This window comes from Equus caballus, chromosome 4, assembly GCF_041296265.1.
Source record: "Equus caballus isolate H_3958 breed thoroughbred chromosome 4, TB-T2T, whole genome shotgun sequence".
Lineage (NCBI taxonomy): Eukaryota > Metazoa > Chordata > Mammalia > Perissodactyla > Equidae > Equus > Equus caballus.
In genome coordinates, this window is record NC_091687.1 from 98,442,473 (window position 1) to 98,468,914 (window position 26,442).

The window sequence follows — 26,442 nt, forward strand, 5'->3', positions numbered from 1 at the left end:
TGTGCAGTTTACGTTGTGAAGTGCGGTGCTAACATCTATTTTTAACTGATGAAAGCCATCCAGCGACTGATATTTGCAAAGGTTTTGGGCACCCCGTGTTGGGTGAAGTGAAGGCTACCCTTTGGTGTGAGAGATTCATCTGCCTCTTTCATGGAGTAGCCTAATGGGCTGTTAAGCAGGCAGAGAACATTTGCCATTTCTGGCTTGATGACAGCTATTTTTAGCCAGAGGGCAGGTGAGCATCTGTCACATCTGAAGTTGGTGCTAAGTGTCATTGGCAATGCTGGTACAGTGGTGAACCAGTGTAAACATCAATTTCAATTTTCAAACGTCAGGTATTGCTGACATTAGGTGGGGAGTGGGCACATCAGCCCCCTTTGGAATAAAGTAGAAGCTATCAAAGATTGGCAAACTCCTATGATTAAGCTTTGGAAACTAAAAAAAAAATCAGACTCTGAATTCTTATTGAGAGAACTATACTCTTTAACACTGAAAATGGGATCAAATAAATTCATTTAATGCTAGATTGGTTATTGTTTTATAATTTGACCATATCTTACATTCTGTAATTTTTCTGGGTAGGTAATTTTTGCCAAAGGCAAGAATCTTTTTTTTTTTTTCTGAAACAACTTCTGGCAAATATTTTGGGCTTTGGTTAAACTTAGGTTATACCTTTTTTTTCTTTGCAGGGGAAAATTCACCCTAACCTAACATCTGTTGCCAATGTTCTTACTTTTCTCTTCCTTTTTTCTCCACCCCAAAGCCTCAGTACCTAGTTGTATATTTTAGTTGTAAGTCCTTCTGGTTCTTCTATGTGAGCTGCCACCACAGTGTGGTTACGGACAGATGAGTGGTGTGGTTCTGCACCTGGGAACAGAAGCCGGGCTGCCGAAGCAGAGTGTGTTGAACTTTAACCACTAGGCCATCGGGGCTGGCATAGGATATACATTTTTCATCAGGAATTTGCGTGTGGTCTGATCATCAGCCATCAATGTGGAAAAAAACCTTTCAAATAGGAAAAGCACAATTTAGTTTAAAATAATGCTGTGGTTTTTGAACAGTTAACCCCACCAATGGGAGGCTTAACTGCTTGGCTGAGTGCCCATTCACCTTACTTGTGGTGAAGTGAATAGCAGGTGAAAGAATAAAATTATCTGTAGGCCATTAGGCTTACAAATCCAAGTGAAAGATAATCACCACTATGGGGAGAAAAGAACAGCGAATCAAACTTCTGTGTGTGTGTGTGTGTGTCTGTGTGTGTGCGTACACACGTGCCTGTGCTGGCCTCTGAGGTTCAAGTGTTGAGTTGTCTGGGTGACCAGGTTCTGACTCGCTTGTATGACGATTGCTGGGGAGGTGGTGTGTGTGCCTGTTTCTCCTTCCCACCCTGGGGCTTCCCGAGAAAAGGCAGAACTCCTTCTGGAGATGGGACCTGTGCCCTCAGTCCACCGAGGCCTGGCCGTCTGCCTGGGGCAGCCTACCTGCCTTCCTACCAGCCTGCTGCCTCCTATTAGGTCCCAGAGACACAGAGCTGTGCTTATCCAGGCTCTGCATGTGCCAGATGTGCTGCACTCCTGACCCAGATTCTCCTGCTGCCCCAGGACTGGAGCAGAACAGGTGTGTGTCACTGGGCCAGTGAGGACGGGACGGGGGCTGCAGGAGATGAGCTTGGCTAATGCCCCTCTCCAGGTGGGTTGTCTAGTTTAATGTTGTAAATGTGACAGAATCCGATTAGCACGGGTCAGAGGAAGCAGGCTGGCACGGCAGTGGCATCTTAAATGATGCCACTTCCTCCTCTCACTAGAATATGTTCCCACAGGCTTTTTGTGCCACACAGTTCAGTCTGAGGTTGCAACACTTGTTTGGAGAATTCTATGTCCTCATGCAACCCCCAAGAGCCCCTGAGGCCATCCCAAGTGGCTCTCCATTGCTCTCTCTGCCACTGGAGTCCCTTTGGCATGCCCTTTCAGCACATCTGGGAGCCTGGACACTGCCCAGGAGCAGGGCAAGGGGAGATGGGTGGGAAGGGAGCCTGGGTGGCCTGGAACAGGGATCAGGCAGCCAGGAGGCCAGAAAGCATGGTCTGGGAAGAGGTTGTTGCTGAGAGGTGGGTGCTTCTGCAAGAAGATGCCGGCATGGAGTGGAGCTGCACCAGGCAACCCCAGGTGGCTTGCGGGGGCACTGCAGAGGAGCCTACCTGGGGGCCACAGGGCAGGTGCCACCAGGAAGGTGTGAGGAGAGTGGTTTCTTTCCCCCTGATCTCCTGATCTCCTTGGTGGGGACTCTGGGCACCTGCTGCCAAGCTTCCCTCGGGGTCTGAGCCCTGAGACTCTGAGTCGCTGTGCATGTGAGCTCAGATTTTCTCATTGCGCTTGGCATTTTCAAGATGGAGGTTTCAGCTCACAGTTGATTGCCCCTGGCAGTGGGAATCAGGGAACTGGGACTCCGCTTTCCTGCAATCAGATCCTCTCTGTTATCTTTCAAGAGGCTGAACGCCAAGAAAGCTAGAGTCTTTTTAAAGCCTCCTCTGTCAAGACTGAAAGTTCAGCTAATTAGATTGGATGGTCACATGACACATTTCCAGCTGGCCAGGGAGGGAAAGAGAGAGAAGATCTTCTCCCCCAACATCCCTGCTCCCTACTCCGTCCTCCTGAGGGCACTCATCCCTCACACCACACTACACATATGCACACTCACACACACACACATGCTCACACGGCAACCCTGGAAAGCGGAATCAGAAGAAATAGGATATGTAGTTAAAGAAGAGGGCAGGAGTATTGGGGAGGGAGGGAGGGGAGACAGACAGGCAGAGATAGAAACAGACTTGTGGAGGAGCAAGGACGTTTCAGTGGACATGCTGCTAAGGAGAAGAAATCAAAATCCAGAACTGTCTTGTCTAACGCAGACACCCGAATTACACACTTGGCTCCCTGTCCGTGAAGCTCACAGCCGGGGCATGTGGGTTAGCTCAGTCTTGGGGCCCAGCCCCCACCCGGGCTGGTGTATGGTGAGAAGCCCAGCCTGCCCTGCTGCTCGGCTGTGGATCTTGGTTCAGAACTCTTACCTTATTCTGCTTGGCTAAGCCCTACCTTGTCCCCTCTCATCTGGCCTCTTCCACACCCTCCCCTCTTTCCAGAAGTAGTGCATCTTGCCCCTGAACCACACTCTCCCTGGTGGTTTCTATGACTCCCTCCAGCCACCCCCAGGTACTGCCCATCTCTTGGGCCCCAGGCTGCTCCTTGCTGCTCCCCACTGGCATCGGCCTTCTGGCCTTGGACTTATGTTGGCTCCTTGCTTGATGGCACCTGCCTCTTCCTTTCCTGATGGACTGCCCTGGCAGCTCCTGGACCAGCCTGCACATCTACCCTTTGGGCCTTGTGCCCATTCAGACCTCTGTCCTTGCAGCCCAGGAGTTGCCTGGATTTCTGGTCCCTCCTTCCCCAACCATCTCTGGTTATGACAAGATGAACATGGTAGATGAAAGGGCTTGGGATGAGAATAACAGTGATTATAACAACGATAGCTGCATCTTTGTGCATATCCGCTGCAATGCTCCTTGGAGGGCGGCTTGGAGTTTCCTCCCTGGAGCCCAGTCTGTATCGTTCTGGCTCTGGCAGACAAGGTAACCAAGCCAGGGAGGAAGGGGCTGCCTAGTGGTTCCATCTTGGCCTTGGAGGAATCTGAGACTCGGAATCCAGGTCTGAACTCCAGCAGACTCCCTCCAGCTATTTTTTCTTTCTGTTTTTGGCTATGTTATGTAAAAGAGCCTAATGAGGTAAACATCCCAGACATTAGAAGCTTCGGTCCCCTGCGGTGTCAGCCATTTTCCCTACCCTGCATCTGCGTCTGAGCCTAGCCAGTGTGGGGCTCTCACTGTGTGCAATCTGTTGTGAGCTGCTTCTTGCTTGCAAGATTGGCATCCATGGGGGTCATCACTAGCAAGAAACCATCCCCAGAACTGTGCAAGCTTGGTAGCACAGAAACGCAACCAACAGAGCATCACCATATGTCGCTTGGTATTCTGAAGTCTTTGCTTTTTGCAAACCATTCTGTGTCTCTCTGCCTCTACCCAGCCCTTGTGGGGAACATTGCAAACCTTTCAGGATGCCCATAGCCTGCTCGGTGCCTGTCCTCACAGAGCTCCCATGGTATTTCTGCAGCAAACCAGCCAGAGAACACAGACCCCTTAATCTGGTTTCCCACCTACACCTGCTCCTCCCTGGTAACTCATGCCAGGACACTCCTTTCTTCTACAGCCTTCCCTGCCTGTCAACACTTACTTCTCCTCTGTCCGAGGCCCTCAGGCTTCAGCTAGACCACAGGTTTACTAATTTGGTGAACTTATTTGAGCTAAAATGTTAATGTCTTCTTGGATGACCTTCCCTGATAGCATTTTTATCTTTCAGGAGACCTCATCCAAAGGAATGACAGTAAGGTGATTAAAGGTAGTGTGGATATACTTTAAAATCATAATGTGTATGCAGCTGTTGATCCCACCTACTTAGATGGCTGGCCTGGCTAGAGGTCAGTGATGGAAATGGAATGGCCAAGAGGGAGAGTTTATTTTTGAGATGGCCTTAGGAGTAGAGAAGGGAGGAGGCCTGGAGTAAGGGGTGGGGTGGAGTAGGGTACAACCTTTTCTGTTAAAGATATCCACGTACTGAAACAAATTGAGAACCACTGTGCTGGTGTAATTGCAGTCTTCAAACCACAATTCATCTGAATGTGCAGGTCCAATTTTGTGCTGGGAATTAGTTGGAAGTCTGGCCTCAAGGCATTCTCTCAGCTTCTGCAGATTGGAAGTTGTTTTCTTCTGGCCGAGCATACTGATATGGATGCCACAAAGGAGAATGGGCACAACCCCACTGGCATCCTTCATCCGTTTGTTAATTTACTCATTCCATATTCATGGAGTGCCTGTTCTGTGAGAAGCCCCGTGTTAGGTGCTGGAGGGGATAGTAAAAGGTATTCTGCTTTCCAAATTGGATGAAATATTTCCAGGTGCCAACCAGGCAAGGGATCAAACTGCTTGTTGCTTAATGTTTATTGACTACTCAGAGAGTGCAGGCTAATGCTGCTGCAATGCACACATTGTGGGTCTTGACCTCCACACTTAAATCAGCAAGAATTCATTGCAGAGGAAATAAAAGCAAAACATAAGGCAAAACTACCATATCACGGAGGCATGGCCTGTTTTTTCACAGCAAGGGAAAAGTGGGGATTGGCTAGGATCTGCCACTTCTTAGCCTTCTAGGGGAACTGTCCCAGCTCTAGGTGCTGAAAACGAAGCTCAATATGGCAGGTGATTCATCTTTCCAACAGCTAAGGTAGTGAGAGCTCACTGTCCAGGTGAGCTGCAGCAGTGAGGGGGAGGAACAAGACCAGGAGCTGAGTGTTCCAGTGGGCAGGGACAGCTCAGCAATAGGGAATCTGGGTTAGATGAGACACAGATGTCTCAGTAGCAGACACTTGCCATCAAGGCAGGGGGTCAGCAGGTATGAATACAGTAGTGCTAGCTTGGGGCTTCAGGACTACATGATCCAATAGAAAAGAGACTTGGCCAAAGGAAGGGAGGCCCCAGTTCTACAAGAAATCTGGAGCATTAGAGAGTTAGAGCAAGAAATAGAGAACAGTGAAAAGGACACAATAAATAAGACTCACTCAGGAAAAAAGTGAGAAAGAAATAGAGAACAGTGGCTATGAGAGAAGCCCGGTTTTAAGATCTGGGGTACACAGGCCAGGGGAATTATGCATTGAACAACATGGGAGACCATTTTAGTCAGAGCAGCAGTCTCAAACTGTGATCGGGATTGGTCCTGGGCTTTAAGGGTGAGGCTGCTCCTGAAGATGGTAGGACTATGGAGAGGGCAGGGGGGAGTCATCTAGAATCATAATGGCTTAACAGAAAAAGTAGTCAAGTTCTACATTGTGTGGCAAAGGTCCTATCAGAGTCTAGACCAGTGCTACTCAAATGTGGTCCTTAGACCAGCAGCATCAGCATCATCTGGGAACTGGTTAATCATGCAAATTCTTGAGTCCCAGCCCAGACTTACTGAATCAGAATCTCTAGGGCTGGGGCCCAGGAATCTGTGTGATTCTTAATACACTAAAGTTTGAGTACTCTTGGTCTGGAGGGCATTGGTGGGGACTGTGGTTGTCAGTGAAGGCTCCGGGGAGGAGACAGCATGGGTGGGCTTTGGATGGGAGAGGGAATATTGCCTTTAGCACAACCTCTCACACAGAAGCAGGACTTTTAAGTTATTTGCGTGATGTTTGTTGTCTGTTTCTATTTGGTGACAGCTTTGGTAACTTACTTTCTCCCATATTTCATTTTGTTCATTGAATAAAACAGCATGGAAGAAGCGAAGTGTCTTTCCTTTTTTTACGTGTCTTATCTGGGAGCATCCTTCTAATATCTAGCCTGCAATCTCTATCTTGTATCTCCAATGTTCTCCTTTATTCAGAAACAGGCTTCAAGCTCCACTGAAGCCAGGGGACATTGGATTGAGTTCTAGCTTTGTGCCTCTCTAGGTATATGACCCTGGGCAAACTATGTAAGTGTTTTAAACCCAGTACACTCATCTGTAAAAAAATGGTAATAATACCTGTCTTGAGAGTTATTATAAAATTTAAGTTGAATAAAATGATTCATGCGAAATCAGTCAGTAACTCTGTCAAGTCTGATACCGAGCAGCATTAGGTGCTATTATTGTTGGAACACAGAGCTCTGCTGGGCACTGAGATCCCCACAGGATACAGGGGAAAGGCTCTGAAATGATATTTCATGGACTTGGGCTTTTCTACTCAACTTCACGCAGCCTGTGTGGGTGAGTGTTTCTTGTATGTGGTGGACGTGTTGGCGGGTCTGTTGTAGGTGGCTGTCTGCACAGGTGTATGTGATGGGAGCTTGCATCAGGTGTTTACAATGTGGGAGGAGAAAGTGGCTGAGAGTATTATGTGCTCAATGGCAGCAGCGTGGCATATTGTGAAAGAAGTTTCAGAGCAGACAGTCATCAGTGTTTGGGATCCTCAGTGGGATAGTAACAGCAGAAGCAGCCCTCTAATTTATCAGTTGTGTCCAATATGATGCAGTTTAGACAATAATGTGAGTTTCTAAGAGAAGATTTATATACTAAGTGTCTAAAAAGTAACATTTTCAGAGCTTTAAAGATAAATACACTGTGAGTACGGTTGTATTGAACTTGTTGAGGGGAGCATGGAAATAACTCTCTCCTAACTGTTGTAGCCCAGCCCTGCCTTCCAGTAGGCTGCAATTTCCAATATGTACTAGGATCAGTTCTTCTATTCATGAAGTGAAGCTACACATCCTAAAAGAGGATACTGCAGGAATCTTGAGGGTATAGGGAAAGGAGAGTCCAGGAAGAGGAAAGGAGATGCTGTTAGGGTCAAGGGGGAGGCAGTAGGGGGTAATATTCCTATTCTAGGGGAAAGGGTACTCCTTATTTTACCTATATTATCTAGGGTGGGCCATAGGGTTGTGCTGGGTCTGGTTGTGGATTCTGCCATTCTGTGTTATTAGCTAAGAAGGACCAAGAGTTCCTGGGAGATGTGTTGGCCTTGAAGACAGCTTGTCACCTGCCACTTGGGTGAGAGAGGGGCTACAGCTCTGTTTGGCCTGAGTCCCCTTGGGAGGCAGGGCTGGGCATGAACATTATTGAGACTGTTCTGCAGCCATGATTATGGGGAAAATTTGGAACTTAAGTCCTGACAAAGGAAGGGTTCTAGGGAAGCAAGGAGGATCTGAAGTCCCAGGTCCATGGAGTAGGCAGAAGGCAAGAACCAGATCCAAAGTGAAGGTGAGGTGGAGTGAGTAGGGTCACTCGTGAGATTATGAAGCACTGATGAGGCCAAGACTCTGCCCTTGCTCATCAAGTCCTGTTTAGTGATTAGCAGTGTTGGCTGCTAGGAGGAACCCCAAATTTCTCTGTTCGTTACTAAGAAGAAAGACTGCACGAACTGATCAGGTTTAAGGACACTTTCTTGGCCACTGTCTAAGGGATGGAGTTACCAGGCTGAGCTAAAATATTTGGGGCACATCGTAAGGACCTCTGAGATGATTCTGGGAGCTGACCTCCTGCCCTACTTGGGCTTTGGGGCTTGATATTCTCTGCCATTTGGTCTCCTTTATCTTTCCCTGGTAGCTGACTCTGGCTTGAGCTTGGAGGTTATAGTAGACCAAGAGGTCTGCGTAGTTCTGGGTCATTCAGGCTTGCATAAAATAGTTCTCCATGGAATTCAGCCTCGCTCATGCACAACTAGAATTCTGTGTGTGTGGAGTGGGAGGTGGAGCAAACTTTAGCCAAAAATAAAAGTGTTCCTTGTCTTGCTTCACTCTCCATGTGTATCTATCACAGGAGCCTTCTGTAGAAGCTTAGTAAAGAATATAATTCAAACATTCTTAGATTACTGATAATTCAACTTCCAACTAGCACCATCCAATAGAACTTTCTGTAGTGATGAAAATGATTTATAAATCTGAATTTCTCAATATGATAGCCATGAGCCAATATGACTGTTGAGCACTTGAAATGTAAGTAGTGTAACCAGGAAATTCAATGTCTAATTTCATTTAAATTTATATTGTCACAAGTGGCCGGTGGCAACCATATTGGACAGAGCAGTTTCAAACAGTCTTCAAATTTTTTATATAGAGTCTATTTCCAAATTACAGGTTGTTGATTATGAACACTCATACATTAAAAACGAAACCTTACAGGTTATCTCTGTGCCCCAGCCATTTTCAGGGGGATAGGAATGCACATTCCCTTGAGTCACTCAGATCCTTGCTTGCCACTCTGCCCTTGGGCTCCCAGAAGTCCCAATCCCAGGGCTACTTGGGATGTTCTTAGGCTTTTCTTCTGATCTGTGCCAGGTGCAGATAAGGAGAGGCAGCATGGAAGGTGCCTCGTCTGGGCCAGCCTGTCCCAGGTTGGGTTCCCTGAGAAGCAGACTCTGAGATGGACGATGTTTATTAAGGGGTGCCTTTAGGATTCACACCTGTGGAGTTTGACAGGGAGAAGTCAAGCTATGATGCAGGCCCAGTGACACCCCACAGGGGCTCTGGTCCTACAGTGACTCTTCAGACTTTCCTGAATTGGGCCAAGATGGCTGGACCTTATCCTCTCACACTGGTTACTTGGATGTGGGCCGCCAGAAGTGCAGTGACCTCAAACCTGCAGCTCTCTGTGTTTGAGCAATCCCCATGGGGCCCTGAGGGCTGACAACCTTCCCAGGGCCAGGGCAGCAAGTCCTTCCATGAAGCGGGCTCTGGGCTGTGCACCACAGTGTCTGCTCTGCAGGCATTTGACTGAAGCGATCCTTCGTGGTTGCCAGTGAGGTGATGGAGTCTGGGATATCAAGCACCTAGCCCAAAGCTGCCACCGTAAGAGACAGAGACAGAACTAGAAACCAGGCCTTTGTGACTGCAAAACTCATACTCTTTCCTCAGCCCAAGGAGCCCTGCCTACACCTTATGAGACAAGCCTACTCACTTTCTCTCTTCTCTCTCTTCTTGTTTTTTCCCAAACATCCTACTTTTTCATTATCCCAAAGTATGGCCCTACTTTATCCTCCACCCCTCCCCCACAATTGGCTCCATCCCATTATCTAAAGTAAATGAAGACCCCTCCCCCATGAGCAACCAGGCTAGCCACACCCTCCATCCAAGAGCTCTAGTATTCAAAAGAAATGAAACAAAGCTATTTATTTTCTACTTCTCTGTTTTTCTTTTTCATTTAATTACTGGTATCACAACAGGATTTTTTTCTATTGCTTTTCATTGCAGATGTATGGTATTTCATCTACATTATGAGTTAAATAGGCTTTTGTGGACTAGCCTAGAAACCCAGTCATCATTTATAATAGACATGACTTCTCTGGAAATAGGTTCTGAATTCTAAATAACTGACTTACAAATGAGATTTTAGAATGGAACTCATTTCAAAGCTGGAGACTCTATCTTTCTACTTTCTAGGTGATTTGCCTCTGAATGGTCTTGCTGTCTCCCCTCTTTCTACCTCTGTAGTTCTTAGGCTGGATCCCCCAAATCAGACACCCTCAACAGGGTGAAAGCTCAGACTCCCTGGTCCCTTGTTCTCAGCCCATAACCAGCTGCTGATGCAAAATTGATTCATGGCCCATGATGTGTCCTGTGTAGGCTTATCTGAAATCCAGAAACTCAGCCAAGAGACATCAAGCATCCTTGGTGCTAAGTATCATTCAGTCAGTCTCAGGCCCCACCTCTCAGTTCACATTGATAAAATGAGACTAACTATGTAACATTTCCCTGAGGCTCTTTGCTTGGGCACCTGGCACCAGTTTGGAAATGAGCAGTCAGGGGTGTGTGTGTGTGTGTGACTTTCTGAGGCTGAGAGGCTGCTGAACATGAGTGTGAGGGGACACCACATGGGAATGACATCAGCATTTGTATTCCACACGCCACCCCATCCCGCCGCCTCACTCCTGGAGCTTCTAGATGCTGCATAGTTGCCAGGGAAACGGGGAGAAGGAACTGTACAAAAGCTACCTCCTCCCCAAAGCTTCTGGGCACATCCTCTTGAAGTGGGGGTAGAGGAGAAGGAAGGTCTTGTTCCTTCAGGCTGCGAGTGGGGGAAATGCCTGTACTGAGCCAGCACTCGCTCCCACCCTACCCCACCCCACCCCAGTCTGGCTTTGTCTGTGTCTAACATTAGCAATGTATTCTGCTGCCTTCCTCCCATCCCACATTGCCATCAGCTCCTACCCCAAAGGGATCTTTTCATTTCCTGGAAGTAAAAATTACTTCTCCATATCAGAAAGGGTAGGGACCTCTGGTTTATGGTTAAGGTTTGAAATCCAGTTTAGCTTGGCAGAGCTAAGAGAAATGTACAATTAAAAAAATTGCTAAGTAGGCTCCATTCCCATTAAATTGAAGGAGAGGGTCTGGGATCCTAAGTGTTTACAGTTCCAGTCAGAGCTTTGTGGCTCTGGTTGACGAGGAGCCATCTTTTGTGGTTCTTGGAATGACCTGGCAGGACCTTCCTTCCCAGGGTTCCCTGAGGGCCTGCGGTGTGCGAGCATCTGAACTGGGCAGTAAGAGGCACCTTCAGGGGCTTACAGTCCACTAGAGGACACAGGGCAGTGACATCAACTCAGGACAGCAGGGGCCAGGCTGTAGGGCTCGGGCAAACAAAATCCTCTTGGCAGTGTCCAGAGGAGGAAAAGACCATCTTGGCCCAGGGTAACGGGCAGGAATAGTGGCATTTGAAATGGGCCTGAAATATTTCATTTATTAAGTTTATGGAGTTCCTACTAATTACCAGGAACTGTTCTGGCACCAGATGAAAGAGACAGCAATTCCTGCCCTCATGGAGATTGCTTTCTCGTGTGATGGCAACTGCCGCTTATCAAATGCTTAACATGGGCCAGCGGCTGTACTACGTCCCTGACATGCATTATTTTACTTAAACCCCAACTGTCCTATGAGGAGCATGTTGTTATTATATCTATCTTACAGATGAGGAAACTGAGGCTTACTGAGGTTAAATAAGTCATGGTAGAGCCACATGGTGTGAACATTATGACTTTATGATACCTCAGGAAATTCATCTGTTAGCTGTGTATGGGATCCATGGACATGAGTGGAGTGTGGACTCTGAGGAGCCTTCTGTGATATTCCAGGCCTGAGATCACAGTGGTCTGGACTAGACTCTCAACAGTGGCTATGTGAGACTGGGTAAAATAAGGAGGTGAGGCCATGTGCTAAGTGGGCGTGCTTGCATAAGTGCTTTGGGGGAGGTTGAGATTCTGAGGTGTGTGGACAAGGTCTGAACGAGCTGGTTTCTAACTCACTACCTACAGGAGCATGGCGACTGTCTTTATCTCCGAGAACAACATTTATCAGCGCTAACTAAGGGCATGGAATATGGGAAAGTAAGCTTTCCTTGAAATGTAGGAAAGAATTATATTTTGTTGAGCTTCCATGTCTCTTTCCATACGCAGAAATAAGGTATATTTATTACATTCAAAAGCTAATTCAACTTCAGCATCTAATAAACGCATGAATCATATCTCTTTGGCTTTCAAGTCTCAGGGCTAACAACCATTTTCCTTCTGTTATTGAACAAGACCACTTTGATCATGGTCATTAATCTGTAAAAATTAGTTTACATATACATTATGTTTAAATAAATTTGAATATACCAAGGTCTTCAAAATTATTCTTGAGAATAGAAATATCAACTGCAACACAATTCGCAAATTCACTATTTACTTATGAACTCTGATTTAAGGAGACAGATTTTCTTCTATCTTTTGATTTTTAAACTGGATTCTCATGTAGGGATCATGAAGGGGGGGAAAAATCAATGTGCAGCTATCACTTACTCTCAGAAGAGGGGCTTCTCTGCCTTACCCAGTTGGAGCTGTGAATAATTCAACGTGATCCCAGGTTCCTTTTTCCTTTCCTGAGATTGAGCTTATTAAAATTGCATGGCCAAAGGACATTGGTGAGGAAATGGCTGGCACCCTCCATATCAGCTTTCAGAACCTCCAACATAGCCTCACAACAAGCTCAGCCCTCACTCTAGGGACGCTGAGCTGCCATCAGCTGGGGATGACCGATGCGTGAATGAAGAAAGTGGGGGAGGAATAGCCAAGTGTCTCCCCTGCAATGTAGTTTTCTTCCATTCCCTAGGCAGCCATCCTGGTAGAGCATGAAAATGGAATGCTGTCTCCATGCTCACTATTGATCAACTTAGTCATCGTTGTCAGCCTCATCATTAAGTATTTATAATTTACTGTGCACAAGGTAAGTGCTGAACAGACAGGGCATTCTTTCAGATGCTTTCCAAGACAATCTAATTTATCTCCTTCAGTGAGATGGCATTTCCAGACAAAGCATCTAACGGAAACAGTCAATTGATTACAGTTAGTACTATTTTTTTTGGGTGGGGAGTGTTGATTGCACTGCTAAGGGTTTTTTGAAATAATTTTTGAAAAATGCTATGGTTCTTTTGAGACATTTTTTCATGGGTCAATGTATAAATTTTCTAGGACCGGCTGGAATTCAACTTGGATGCTAAAAATGGTGGGAACCAAATAAGACTTTTAAAATCCCGTAGACTGTGGTCAAGTTTATTTAGGAGTTACCGGGGAGATTGAAACCTAACATTAAATCTGGCTAATTGTGAAAGGAGGGAGGAAATCTGAGACAGACGTTGTCACCAAGTGCTACCCTGGACCACAAGCTTTTGCCCACCGTCTGAATTCTTTAAATCTCTGGGTGTAATTGTTCCTAATTAGCTGCCCCAATCCCTGTTCCTTTTTCTTCCTTTTCCCCTCCTCCTATTTTCTTTCTTTTTTATTCTATCCGGTTGTTTCATTTTTTGTGACTATCAAAGTAAAACCTTATAGAAAAATTTGACAGAAAAGTGTAAAAGAGCAGAAAAACTTTATCTAAAATTCTACCATCAAGAGCCAAATCCTTCTTGTGGCATAGATCCTTGCAGTTCTTCTTATGGTGTAAATCATAATTTATATATAATTTTGTATCCCCAGTTTTTTATATAATTATATCATAAGCATTTCCCCTTGTCGAAACTCTTCATAAACATAATTTTAATGGCACCATAATATTCTACCATATGGATGTACATAATTTACTTAACCTTTCCTCTAAAGTTAAACGTTTTTGTTGTGCTAGTTTTGGACCGTTATGACAGTCCTTGTGCATAAATCTTTGACCGTATTTTTGACAATTTGTTTAGGATAAATTCCTAGAACAGGGATTATTGGCTCAAAAGATATGTACATTTTTTTAGGTTCTCAATATATAACGCCAAATTGCTTTCCAGAAAAGTTGGGCCAGTTTATACTTGCCTGATTTTACTTACATTGAAAATATCCTTTTTCACTCAAGTATATGCTAATTTGATTAATGAAAAATAGTTACTCATTTTTGAAATTTTCCTTTCTGTGATTATGCGAAAGGTTGAATTGAAGAAATGATTGTTAGCCATTTGTGTTTCTCCTTTTTCGAGTTCTCTCTTTGTTTGCTTTGTCTTTACTTTCCTATTACCCTACTTTTTCCATCTCTGAGTAAATTAACCCATCTTCAGCATGTGTGCCACCTGGCCAGGGGCTCCTGCTCTTGTTTCCCTCCCCATGCCCCCTCTATTTAATCTTTGCCTCCTCTTTTAGGTTCCCCTCTCAGGGCTGAAGAGGTCAACAGCTCCTGGATTAGAGGCACCAAGCCCTAACTGGTGTTCAGGAAATGAAGCCCAGTGGCTGCTTAAATGAGTTTGGGAACAACTGGGATTTTATGGTTCTTGGAGTTGATTAATACTTTGGGAAACTCCAAGAGGAGTGAGACATTGTCTTCTCTGCATCTGTAGCTCCAGCGCTTAGAACAGAGCTGGCACATGCAGGGAGGGCAAGGCGCTTGCCCGTGTTTGTTAAATGAATGGACAGAGCATTTTCAGGTTTCCAGCTTCTTTGAGTTATTTGGCTCTCCTGACCCTCAGCTCTATCACTGAGCTCAAGAAAAGAACAACGGGGCTGCCAAGAAAGTTTGACATTAATCTGCATTTTACAATTTGTACAAAAATGTAATTAGATTCCTTCTCCAGAGGTGATCCATTAATGCAATCAATGATCACAGTTACTTGGTATGTAACCTTAAAAAAATTGCTGATGCCCCATAAAAGTAAACACTTGCTTAGTAAAATAATTCTGCTGCTTGGACCAGCCATTTCTCTGTTTTCTCTTCATGTAAAACATGCTATCACCTCTGCAGCCTCCCCGTGTAGAGGTGGAAGCCAGGCCTGCCCCTGAGGCTGGAAGGGCCGTCTCGGTCACCATGCCTGTAAGGTGGAGAGCTGCTGCTGTTGGTGGAGGCGCAGAGTGGCGTGGCACTCTCCATCAGAGGTGGTTCTCCTATGGCTGGCTAGCCAGTGCTTCAGATAACAGACCATATGATCTAGTTGGCATTGCTTTCTCCACACAACTTTAACTCTCAGTTAAAATAAAAGTATACGTCTGAATTAAGCACCAGTTAACTCATGGAAACTTAGGGGATCACCTTCCTTCCTTCCTCCTTCTATAACTTTGGTTCTTTCTTCTTCTGTCAGAGAGCTATCCCTAGCTCTATGGTGTTCATGGGGCTCCAGCTGTTCTGCCTTCAGCAGCAGGCAGGCCCATGTCCATCACGGGGCCCAAGCCTCCTATTCCAAGGCTCTCAGGGATCCATCACTCAGGCCCCAAACCTGGGAGGCCAGAGGCTGGTGATGGAGACATCACTGCCTGGTTGAGAAAAGCTTGTGCAGAGCATCTGAGCACAGCTTTGAGCTGCCCTTTCTAATAACCAGGGAGAACTGGAGCATGTCAGTTCCCTTAGCTGGAAAGTTCTATAACTTGGAGCAGATGGAGGGAGAGTGTATTGATTTGCATGTGGTAATCCTGGAGGAGTCTGTTAATTCTGAGATTAGGTCTCAATCTTTCATCCTCCTCTCTCCAAGAGCGGGGGGTGGAGTGCCCCTCCTGTGTATAGTGGCTCCACTTTATCTGCAGGAGATGTGTTCCAAGACCCTTAGTGGAGCCTGAAACCACAGAGAGTACTGAACCCTATATATACTATGTTTTTTTCCTATACATACAAACCTACGATAAAGTTTAATTTATAAATTAGGCACAGTAAGAGATTAAGAACAACTTCTCTTTGGCATGTCTGAATTAGCAGCATCACTACTCTTGCCTTTTGGGGCCATTATTAAGTAAAATAAGGGTTACTGGAACACGAGCACTGGGATACCATGACAGTCAATCTGATAACCGAGACAGCTACAAAGTGACTAAGTGGCAGGTAGCACATACAGCATGGAATATGGTGGACAAAGGGATGATTTGGGTCCCAGGTGGGACAGAGCAAGATTTTATCACGCTACTCAGGATGGCGCTCAACTTAAAACTTAGGAATTGTTTATTTATGGAATTTTCCATTTAATATTTTTGGACCACTGTTGACCAGATTGAGGGGGGGAGTGTGCTACTGTATATTGCTATCAGCATACTTTTTACTTTCTGTTACAATTATTTCCTGCAGTGCTTGTCTGCCCTAGGGCTAGGAACATGTCTTATTCACCATTTAATCCCAATGTCTAGTATGATATCTGGCACATAGTAGGCATGAAAAACATTTCTTTAATTAATTAAAAGAAGTTAAAGAGTGTGAGAGTGGAGTTGTTAGGTGCAGGATTAGCTCCAAGCGTGATGATGCTGACTCAGAGAATTGTTGAAGGTAGAATTTATATTGCTCTCACCTGGGTGAGCTCTGTTCTGAGGAAGACTTTTCTCCCTTTTCCGTATTAACCCTGGGAACCCTCTCCAAGTGGTGGTTCACCATAGCTCTTCCTCCACTTCAGGCTGGTCCTTCTTGGGGGTTCCTATGCATCTCAGCACAGACAGACGTTGAGAGCTAGACTGGGGCTGTTATAACTTCCATGTCCCACTGGGGTCTATGTTCTGTCAGGGAAGAGTCTTAGCCTCTTGTCACACAGATGCTTCCAGGGAGCTCAGTGTTGGGGAAGCCCGGGACACTTTGGCTTGTCCTTTTTGCTAGTCAAAAGGATGTGGAGAATTCTATGCATCCCTGTGAGTTCTCCACCAAAAAGTTCTTCTCCTTTTTGAAAAATTGGCAGCACCTGGTTGAACTTCTTTGACTTCATCGTGCATCTGTCCCTGTCATGTGAAATATTCCCCAGGGCAGAATTTCCAAATTGCGGTCCCAGGACCACCAGCACCGGAATCACCTGATGGACTTGCAAAAAAGCAGATTCTTGTCCTGCCAGTTCAAACTACAGCATCAAAATCATAAGCGGAGTCCAGGAATGTGTGTTTTAACAAACTCTGGCAATTATTCCTATGTTGTTATTCCTAAAGTTGTATAACTCCTGCCCTAGGGCAGGGGGCATTGGTCCCCCCAGGAGCAGTGGTCCTAAAAGATGTCTGGTCCAGATGGCACCAAGGGACAGTAACTGCTCCCTTTCTGTAACCTGCCTCTTGTGGGTCCGTAGTTATACATAAAGCCTGTGATATGCATTGCTGAGGTTATTAAAATATGAATAAGATTCTGCCTCTGTCCTCTATTGCTTAAAATTTGAAGTGTCTCTATTTGTACATAAGTCACTTTAATAAAGGGCATTTGGGGCAAATCAAATGCCATAACAGATGGGGAGGAGGGAGATCACTTTACTGAGGTTAGGAGGATCTGGCGAGAGTTTAATGGGAGGTAGGATTCAAATTGGACCTTGAAGAGTGGCTAGGACTTCCCAGGCAGATGTGGGACACAGGTTTCTAGACTGATGTAGCAGCTTGAGCAAAGTCCTGGATTTGTGGGGGATGGCGAGATGTCTGAACAGCAGGGAGGAGTTCCATGGGGCTAGAATGGCTTTGTAATGGGTGAAGAGACTGAAGTTGGAGTAGAACTCGGGTCCATCAGCACTTTCTTCTGTTTGTCCAGGATAGCCTTGAAACATTTTCCAGCAGGATCAGACATGATCACATCCTCTAGGGACAAAACCTGGTCCAGGGGTTTGCATGACCATTCTATTTCCCCACACTTGGCTAAATAACCTCCTTATTCCCATTCTATCATCTCATACCCCAGGCTCTCAAAAGATTTCTATGCCATCTGCACTCAGTTCTGAGTGGCAGAGACAAGCCTTGGTGAAAAAGCAGAGGACAGACAGGGAAGAAAAACGGTTCGGTCAGTTCTGCATTGTCTGTGCTACTGGAGGGACGGATGTGGGAGGTGAATAATTCAAAACAGTGGGTGATACAAAAGGCATTTATATTTGGCTTTGAGATTCACTGCATGATTGCTGGCTGTGGGAACAGCAGGTTTACCTTCCTCATTAGGCAAATATTCAAATGAGTTGGCACTTCCTGAACACATGCCACCAAGTTCCAACGCCGTGTAAAAGAAACCTTATGATCAATTTTCATTTTAATATTAATTGCCTTAATACAAGTTAGAATGTGCTGGAGTATTAGCATTAAGAGATCCCCATCACTTTTGCTTCTCCAGCAAAAGGACTTCCAGCTGCACATCTTTATTTGTAATTGATTTTTTCATGAAGCTGAGAATAACCTCTACCAAATTCAGAATGGTTGAATAAAGCCTTCTGATTTATTGTGGTGAAGAATATGTTATTATATTAATGATAGTTTCCTGGTTGGTGTAGAAGGCTTTGCTCGAAGGGCGATTTCTGTGCCTGTGTTGCATTATACACAGTAGGCTAGGAAAAGCCATTCAGGGTTCTAATTCCCTTTTGAACTTTAGTTTCCAGTAAAGTACAGTCAGATGTAAATTATGAGATGTACTCTAAGCCCATATGGAGACAGAACAGAATTTATAACATCAATAAAAGCATTCATCTTTAACTTATTAATCTCATCATGGAATTTTATAGCTAGAAGTGACATTTGAGATCATCTAATCAAACTTTATCATTTTAGTGATGAGGCTCGAGAAAGGTAAGGATCTTGAGGATGTAGAACTAAGTATGTTTGTGGGGGCACAGGCTACCCAAGGATTAAAAAAAAAACATAGATTGGTTACCAAAACAAAACAAAAACCAAAAAACCCTCTGAGGAAAATGTCAAGTTGATTATCTATGTATATTTCAGTCACTATACTTCCTAGAGGTCCATGATGGAAAGGGAACTCCTAGTCATTCCTAAACAGTTATTCCCTGAGCCCTAAGAAATAGCCAGGCACCCTTTGAGGTCTTGGGATACACTCATGAACAAGATGAGCGTGGTCCTTGCCTTGGATCCTACATTCCCCACTAGACACACAGCGCTTGTCTGCTGACTTCAGGGCTGTCTTGGACTCAGCTCAGCCTTCCAGGTCCTAGGAGTGTGATGTTCCTCAAGCTTGCCTATTGTTTGGGTTTCTAATGAGAGTAAGCAGAAGAGCACGAGAGGGATTTTTTCCTCTCTCCGTTCAGTCACCAGCAAGAGTTGAACTGAATGGGAGTGAGAGAAACAGATGAGGGTTACAGTGATGTTCTCCAATTCCAGCTTCTAAATGTTCTCTGAAATGCAAGCCAAGCAAACATCCCCACCCAGAGTTCCCTGTGAACGTTGAGAGGGATATGATGAAGGAAGCTCCCATCTCAGGAAGGGTTTGCATTGAGGGGAGAGGAAGTGGAAAGGTTCTCCAGCACCTCTGGCTAAACCACTCCCAAATATGAGAATTTACAGAGATTGGGTGAAGAGGAACAGACAAGGGGGAAAGATGGAAAAGAGGGAGGGGAAAGCAGGTATGTGAGTATATGGGTGGTGGTCGTTGTGGGGTTACCAGAACCCCTGGGAGGAGTCACAAAAGTCCTGAGCATTACTTCTTTGGCCCCTGGGTACAAACAAACAACCTGTGGGAGAGGAGGTGGGTGCTGGGGCTCCATACGATGCCCTGTGAACATGTTGGAAGAAGATAACAACAGAGCCAAGGCAACTGCCTGCAGCTGGCATCTTCCCCAAAACGCATAAGATCATTTAAAAGGGATTGTCTCTGTCCCTCCTCCAAGAATGATTGCACTGCGTGGGATGGGTGAGGAGCTAGAATAAACTAGTCAAGAGGAAGGGAAGGCCTGAGAAAGAAGCTGATTAGAAATGCCTTGAGAGTGGGAATAGGCAATGAGAAAGCTATTAAACAAAGTAGAAAAAAATAGGTAAATATTTATCTGATGTCCTGATGGGGGGAAGATTTTATAAGCTTAAGGGAAATCACAATGGAAAAGATTGATAGGTTTATCTACATTAAAATTAAAAACTGTAGGCCAAAAATTAATAAAAAATTAAAGGGCAAAAGGAAAATACTTGCAATGGATGTGATAGAAAAATTAGCTTTCTTAATATGGTGAGAGGGCATGCAAATAAATTCAGAGCTCAATAAATAAATGCATAAAGGGTATGAACAGGTTGCACAAGAGAAGTCTACATTTCTAATCAACATGAAAAGTGTTCATTTTCACCAAGTAATCTGAGATGCAAATTAGTATATCATTTTTTTGCCTAATAAAATTAGAGAACTCTCATTCCTTCTTGGTGTGTTGGTAGGAGATTAAATTTATATAACCTTACTTGAAAGAAACTAGGCTGTATTTATCCAAAGTCTTAGCATGTTCATACCCTGGATCTAAATAATTTCATTTAAGGACCTCTATCCTGGGGAAACAACCTGAAATACACAGAAGTGTTATGTTCAGATTGTTCATCACTAAAAATTGGTGATGATCTTAATGCTCAGAAATGGAGGTAAGAGTTAAACAAATTATGGTTCGGTCATATCGTAGATGATGCTGTAACTGTTAAATGGGCTGTTTGTGCAGAATTTTTAAAGATGTGAAGAAATGCTTACATGTTGATGCTAATTGAAAAAAGCAGAATGCAGTTATATACAGACTCTCCTTCCAATTAGAATGTTATAAAGAAATATATACACATACACAAGGAAAAGCGCTGCAAGGAGATAAACCAAAATGTTAACAGTGGTTCTCTTGAGGTGGTGGGATTAGGAGTGATTTTTTTAAAGAGTTTTTTTTTTTTAACTTCAATAAGTGTATATGATTCATGGAAGTAAGATGACAATAAGAAAACCACATACTTTGTTTTGGAAGCCAGGACAGGAGGAGGTGAATTGAGCACAGTGAGCTGGGGAATGGGCCGACGTCAGTGGAGACATACGCTTAGGGAGCTGACGTAGCAAGTCATGCAGCTGTTCCCAGGACTGGAGCCCAGGGAGTGCAGAGGGTTGGAGAAGGAGGTAAGTCCTAACCGGAAACCCAAGAATAGATCTGAGTCCAGCTTGGAAGGGTCCTACTTCTCTCTAGAGGCAAAGGAGGCAGCTCAGTAGTAGTCAGTGTTAAACCTTCAGCCCTTGGGAAAAGAGGCCACCAGGGAGGCCCTGGAAGACTGGTCTGACTTACTGTGTAATAAAAGGCCATACTTGTGATGTATCTCGATTGTGTGATACCTGCACCCCAAGATTCTCTGTATTGTGGAAAAAATACCTGTGCTGTTGAACTGAAGGATCAGGACCATCATGGACCGGGGCCCAGGGTAGGGAAGTAACATTTCAGAGAAAAAGAGAAAACATGTGAAGACCAGGAACTCAAAAGAGCCATCTCTGGGAGAAACCTCACTCCTCTTCGTGATAGGAGCAGTAAGTGAACCTAGGAGGCTGCAGCAGAAGGCGGCTGGGCGGCCCCCTGCCTGGGTGTGCCTTTGTGAGTTACCTGACCTGGTCACTGTTTGTGCCAATTGAGGCCTGTGTTCCCACACAGCCGCCCTGAAACCAACAGTGTGCATGCTGCTGGGAGTCAGTGTGGCGAGGGGTGCAGTTCGTGGTCAAGGAACACGGTGAAATTAATTGGCCCCCTTGGGAGAGCTGAAGCCTATACCACTGGACTTATTAGCGAAGGTCTCTAACTAGGTGAGATAACCAGCCACGAGTAGATTAGCTCTTGGGTGTCAGGATTTCTTTTCTCTGCCCAACAAAGCAGAGACTGCCAAATATTTCACAATAATCACCACAACTGAGAGAGCCTGCAGGAGCTGGTAGGAGCCTGGGTTTTTTTGTGTAGCTGACCCAAATATCCTGACTTCATTCCTGGGTCCAAATGCATATGCATATGTGTGCACACACACGTGTGCATGCAACACAATTTTCCATAATGTTTTCTTCCCATCTAGGGATATCTTAGGTGGGTTCGCTGGGAAGCACTCTCTTAATTCGGGCTGCTGTAACAAAAATGCCATAGACTGGATAACTTAAACAACAGGTAATTATTTTCTCACAGTTTTGGAGGCTGGAAGTCCAAGATCCAGGTGCCTGCAGATCTGGTCTGGTGAGGGCCCACTTCCTAGTTTATAGATGGCTGTGTTCTTGCTGTATCTTCACATGGCAGAGGACAGAGAAAGGAAACAATCTCTTTTGTGTCTTTTCTTATAAGAGTACTAATCCCATCATGAGGGTTCCACCCTCATGACATAATGACCTCCCAAAGGTCCCATCTCCAAATGCCATCATGCTAGAGACTAGAGCTTCAACATATGAATTTTGGGGGAGCACAAACATTCAGTCCATAGCACAGACTTTGAGACTGAGCTTTGCATGCGGGGAGTTTATTGGGAAGTGCCTTGTGAAGGAGGGAGGGAAGCAGGACTGGGAAGAAGGAATAGCTGGACGGTGATGGAGTTGCAACAAAGGTCTCAGTCAATCACGTGGGAATCTCTGGAGCTGGGATACCCCTTCCGAGTGTCCCGAGTTGAGGCAAGGGGCCAGGCCTTTGTACCTCCTCATTGATCTGTCATTGGGTGCAGGCTCCTGCTTGGAAAGGGTCCAACCTTGGGTGAAGCGTCTCCCTTTGGCCAAGGGCAATTCCTAGGGAGAGCCTCAGCTGTGAGCCTCAGCAGGCAACAATCAGGGTAGCTAGGTGAACGAGTGCCTCAGTGCTGAAGGGGACCTTGGTGGTGTACCACAGCACCCTCTACAGGGGGCAAGGAGAGTCTCAGAATACGGGCATTCTGAAAGCTGTTCACCACCCTGGACCCATTCATGGTGGTTTCCAACAGCAGGATTGCTTTCTTGGTGGTTCTAGCCATTGTACCAGGGAGTGCTGAGAATGCAGGGAGCCAGGGCTTGTGCACAGGACCTGGTGGTCCTGCTCCGGAATCCCATCGACCTCATCACCTGTGGGAGTGAAGGTCGGCTGTTCTTTGCTACTTTCAGGGAGCTAGAGTTGGCCACTGTAGAACAGCACTGTCCAGTAGAAATATAATGTGAGCCACAAATATGAGCCACAGATTTATATTTTTCTACTAGCCATTTTTTAAAAAATAAAAAGAAACAAGTGGAATTAACCTTAATAATATAGTTTATTTAATCTAATATAGTTAAACTTTTGTTTCAACATATAGTAAATATTTTAAAAAATGTTTTAATAAGATATTCTTAATTTTTTCATACTAGGTCTTCGAAATCCAGTGTAAGTTTTATAGTCTCCATTTGGACTAGCCAGATTTCAAGTGCTTAGTAGTCACATGTAGTTAGTGGCTACTGTATTGGACGGCTTTAGATGGAAATTCCTTTCTCCTCTAATTCATCATTGTTCACCCCCCCACCCCCGCCAATTAAAAAAGTGAAAGGTTTTTTTTGAGGGGTTAGGAAGCCAGTAATTCAAATTCATTACCATTATTGTTTAAAAATTGTGTACAAAGCACAAGATTGGATCTGTTTTGCGTGTGCAGTACTAAGAATGCTATTCAGGGTCAGTACCTTCCTTCTAGAAGCTTCTAGCCTTCTGATATAAAGTTTACTGACTTAAGTTCTAAAGTCTGTATGATCCGTCTTCAACTCAGGGTCTTTTGGATTCTGAGGCAAGTTTCAGGAGATGATATAGTTCAAGAGATGATTAACTGGAAGAAGAAAAAAAATAACAAGCCAGCCACAACCTGAATTTACTAATGTTAGCATCCATACTTAAAGAGGCCCAAGATACTGGGATATTCAGCTGCAAAAGTAGAAGATATTCTTCTCTCTTCTCTCTTCTCTCTACCTTCTACTTTGGGAAAGTTAATGATTTTCTCTGTTGCAAATGAGGACAAGAATTTCTGAGAGTACAAATTTTACTTTTAAGAATATTTTGGGGCAAAACTTTTTAACCGATTCGATTGTATTTTTACCCCTAAGAGGTTAGATCTGTGTTTCTCTGCCTTTGGCAAACCCCAGGATGAATTTTTCAGCTACCAGCACACAGCCTTGTGAACTATTTTGCCAAAATTTACATAAATTAAATGACTTTCTCAGCCTCCGCTGCTCCCCGTTTGTTTGTGTTCCTTTTGCTTCTCCACGTCTCTGTTTCTCTCCTCCTCCTGGTGATTTGGTACTGCCAGCCTTTGGAAACTTCTCTGAAAGGTGGGGGCTGGCAAGGCTGCAGTTCAGACTGTCTGCCCCATGTCTCCTCCTGGCGGGAGGGAAGCCCACAGAAGCCTCTCTGTGAGTTCAGAACATCATCACTTCCTCTCGGATCCCTTTGTGATCCTGCCTCCCTGGGCTCATCTCCTTGCAGGAATCGACATGGCAGATTATTTAGAATTTATGTGACTTCTCAGCTATCAAGCTCCAGGGAGATTTGGAGGCAGATGGTGATGCTGGTTTCCATCAGACCTCTTTTAAAATAGCTTCGCCTTGCTGCCTTTAGAATAGTGCTGTCCAATAGAAACAGGATGGGAGCCACAGACCTCATTTTAAATTTTCCAGTAGCCACATTAAAAAAGGGAAAAGAAACAGGTGACATTAAATTTAATAATGTATTTTATTTAACCCTATAGATCCAAAATATTCTCGTTTCAATATCTAATCAATGTAAAAAATTATTAGTAAGATATTTTACTCTTTTTAAATACTAAGTCTTCAAAATCTGTTATTTTATGCTTAGAACACATCTGAATTTGGGTGCTAAATTTTCATCAGAAATACTTGATTTGTATTTAGAGTTCACAAAATTTACAATGGAAAATGTGGATTCACATATCCAAGTTCTGAACATACTTGTTTTTCAATAACTATATTGAGTACCCCCCATCAGTTTTCCTTAATACTCACATCCACATTAATAAAACTGGTTTATCAGCAAAGAATGAATCGATTTGACTTTGAAGCACAGTGAAACGTAGTCCTAGTGAATGAAGTTGTGTTCACTGGAAAAAGACTATGTTACTTTCATTTTTAAATTTAAACTTGTTTAATTAAAATTAAGTCAAATTTTAAAATTCACTTTCTCAGTCACTGTAGCCACATTTCAAATGCTCAATAGCCACATGTGGCCACTTTAGAATATTTTAAAGTACTGTTGAATTGAAAAGAACAAAATATAAACAGAAGGTTGTAGTGATTTCCCCACGGTATATCTCTATGTGGTTATTTTCAAGTTTTTTGTTTGTTTGTTTTAAACGTGTGTATGTCTCTTCGTCTTCATTAACTACCTTCCTGACTCATTATCTGGATTATAACTGCTCTTTCTCTACCTTTTAATTGCACTGGATTTTGTTTCCTGCCTTTCTGATACCGTTTTTCATCTCACCCTCCAGCCAGCTTTTTAACTTCCTCTCTGCTCCTTTTATATCTGACTTTCTTCACGAACTAGTCGCAAAGTACGTAGTTTTTTAAAAATGGATTTTATTTTTTAGAACAGTTTCAGGTTCACAGCAAAATTGAGTGGAAGGTACAGAGAGTTCCCAAGTCCCCGCTGCCCCCACACAGGCATAGGCTCCCCCCATTATCAACATCCCGCACCAGAGTGGTACATTTTTATAATGGACAAACCTACATGGACACGTCATAGTCAACCAAAGTCCACAGTTTCCCTTAGGATTCACTCTCGGTGTTGTACATTGTACAGGTTTGGACAAATGTCTAATGACGTGTATCCATCATTCTCGTGTCATATAGAGTAGTTTCATTGCCCTAAAATTCCTCTGTGTTCCACCTATTTTTAATTGTTCTTTTTTGTATTGAATAATTTTGAATTCCCAGTAATAAAAAAAAAAGAGACAGGTTAGATTTTTCACTCACTCTAAAATAAAATTTAAGCAAACTTAAACAACCAAACCCTGTGACCCTTGATTGATTTCCTTTTCTTGAGGGTCATTGCCTAACAAAGGGGAAAAATATCCCTGCTACTAAATGCAGCTGAGGTCAGCCAGGCGTTCGGAGTTGGTTCCGCTGAGAGGGCTGCTGGGATGGTCACTTGTTTTTTGGTCTGACCTGAACAATTAACTTCTGTTTTGAGATTCAAAAGAACACAGAGGTGTCTCAGCTCTTCTGTCCTTGCAAGGGGTAGAGGGAGGTCAGCTCTGCTTTGTAGGGTTATGGTTGCCATGGGAAGTAACAAAAAGGCATCTTAGCCACGGATGCGTGATGTTCATGAAGCTGAGGGAAGAGTCAGCTGGGCCTGGGTGGTGTCATCGAATGAGGACTGGAGGGAGCGTGGAGAGGAAAGTGAGGGAGGGCCCTCAGGTTAACTCGGGCCAGTAGATGTTCGACCTTGAACAAGTCACTCTCCTCCCTGGGCCTCAGCTTCCCTCCTCATTGTCAAATTCAGCTGCACTCTGTGGTTCTTCCACTGCATTGGCCCACGAGTCCAGATTCATTTTTCAGAGCGCTCATTCCTGCTGTCAGGCAGGCATCCAGTTGCAGAACTAAGAAGAGGTTAAATCAGGCATGGACTTTATTGAAAGCAATGGGGAGAAGGAAGGAAATACTACCTAATGTGTTTCCATGTTCCATTTTCACTCCCCAAATAATTCAAGTCTGTATGAGTTGTTTTTGCTTGACCCATCAAGACCCAAACGTGTATCCACCAGTAAATGCCCACG

The 26,442-nt window shown here is 44.5% G+C and overlaps 1 protein-coding gene across 1 annotated transcript in view; it reads left to right on the forward strand.

The window, feature by feature from the left end:
* The window catches only part of TMEM178B (transmembrane protein 178B), a 332,705-nt gene that overhangs the window by 111,523 nt on the left and 194,740 nt on the right, over positions 1-26,442 (forward strand). The window lies entirely within an intron of this gene.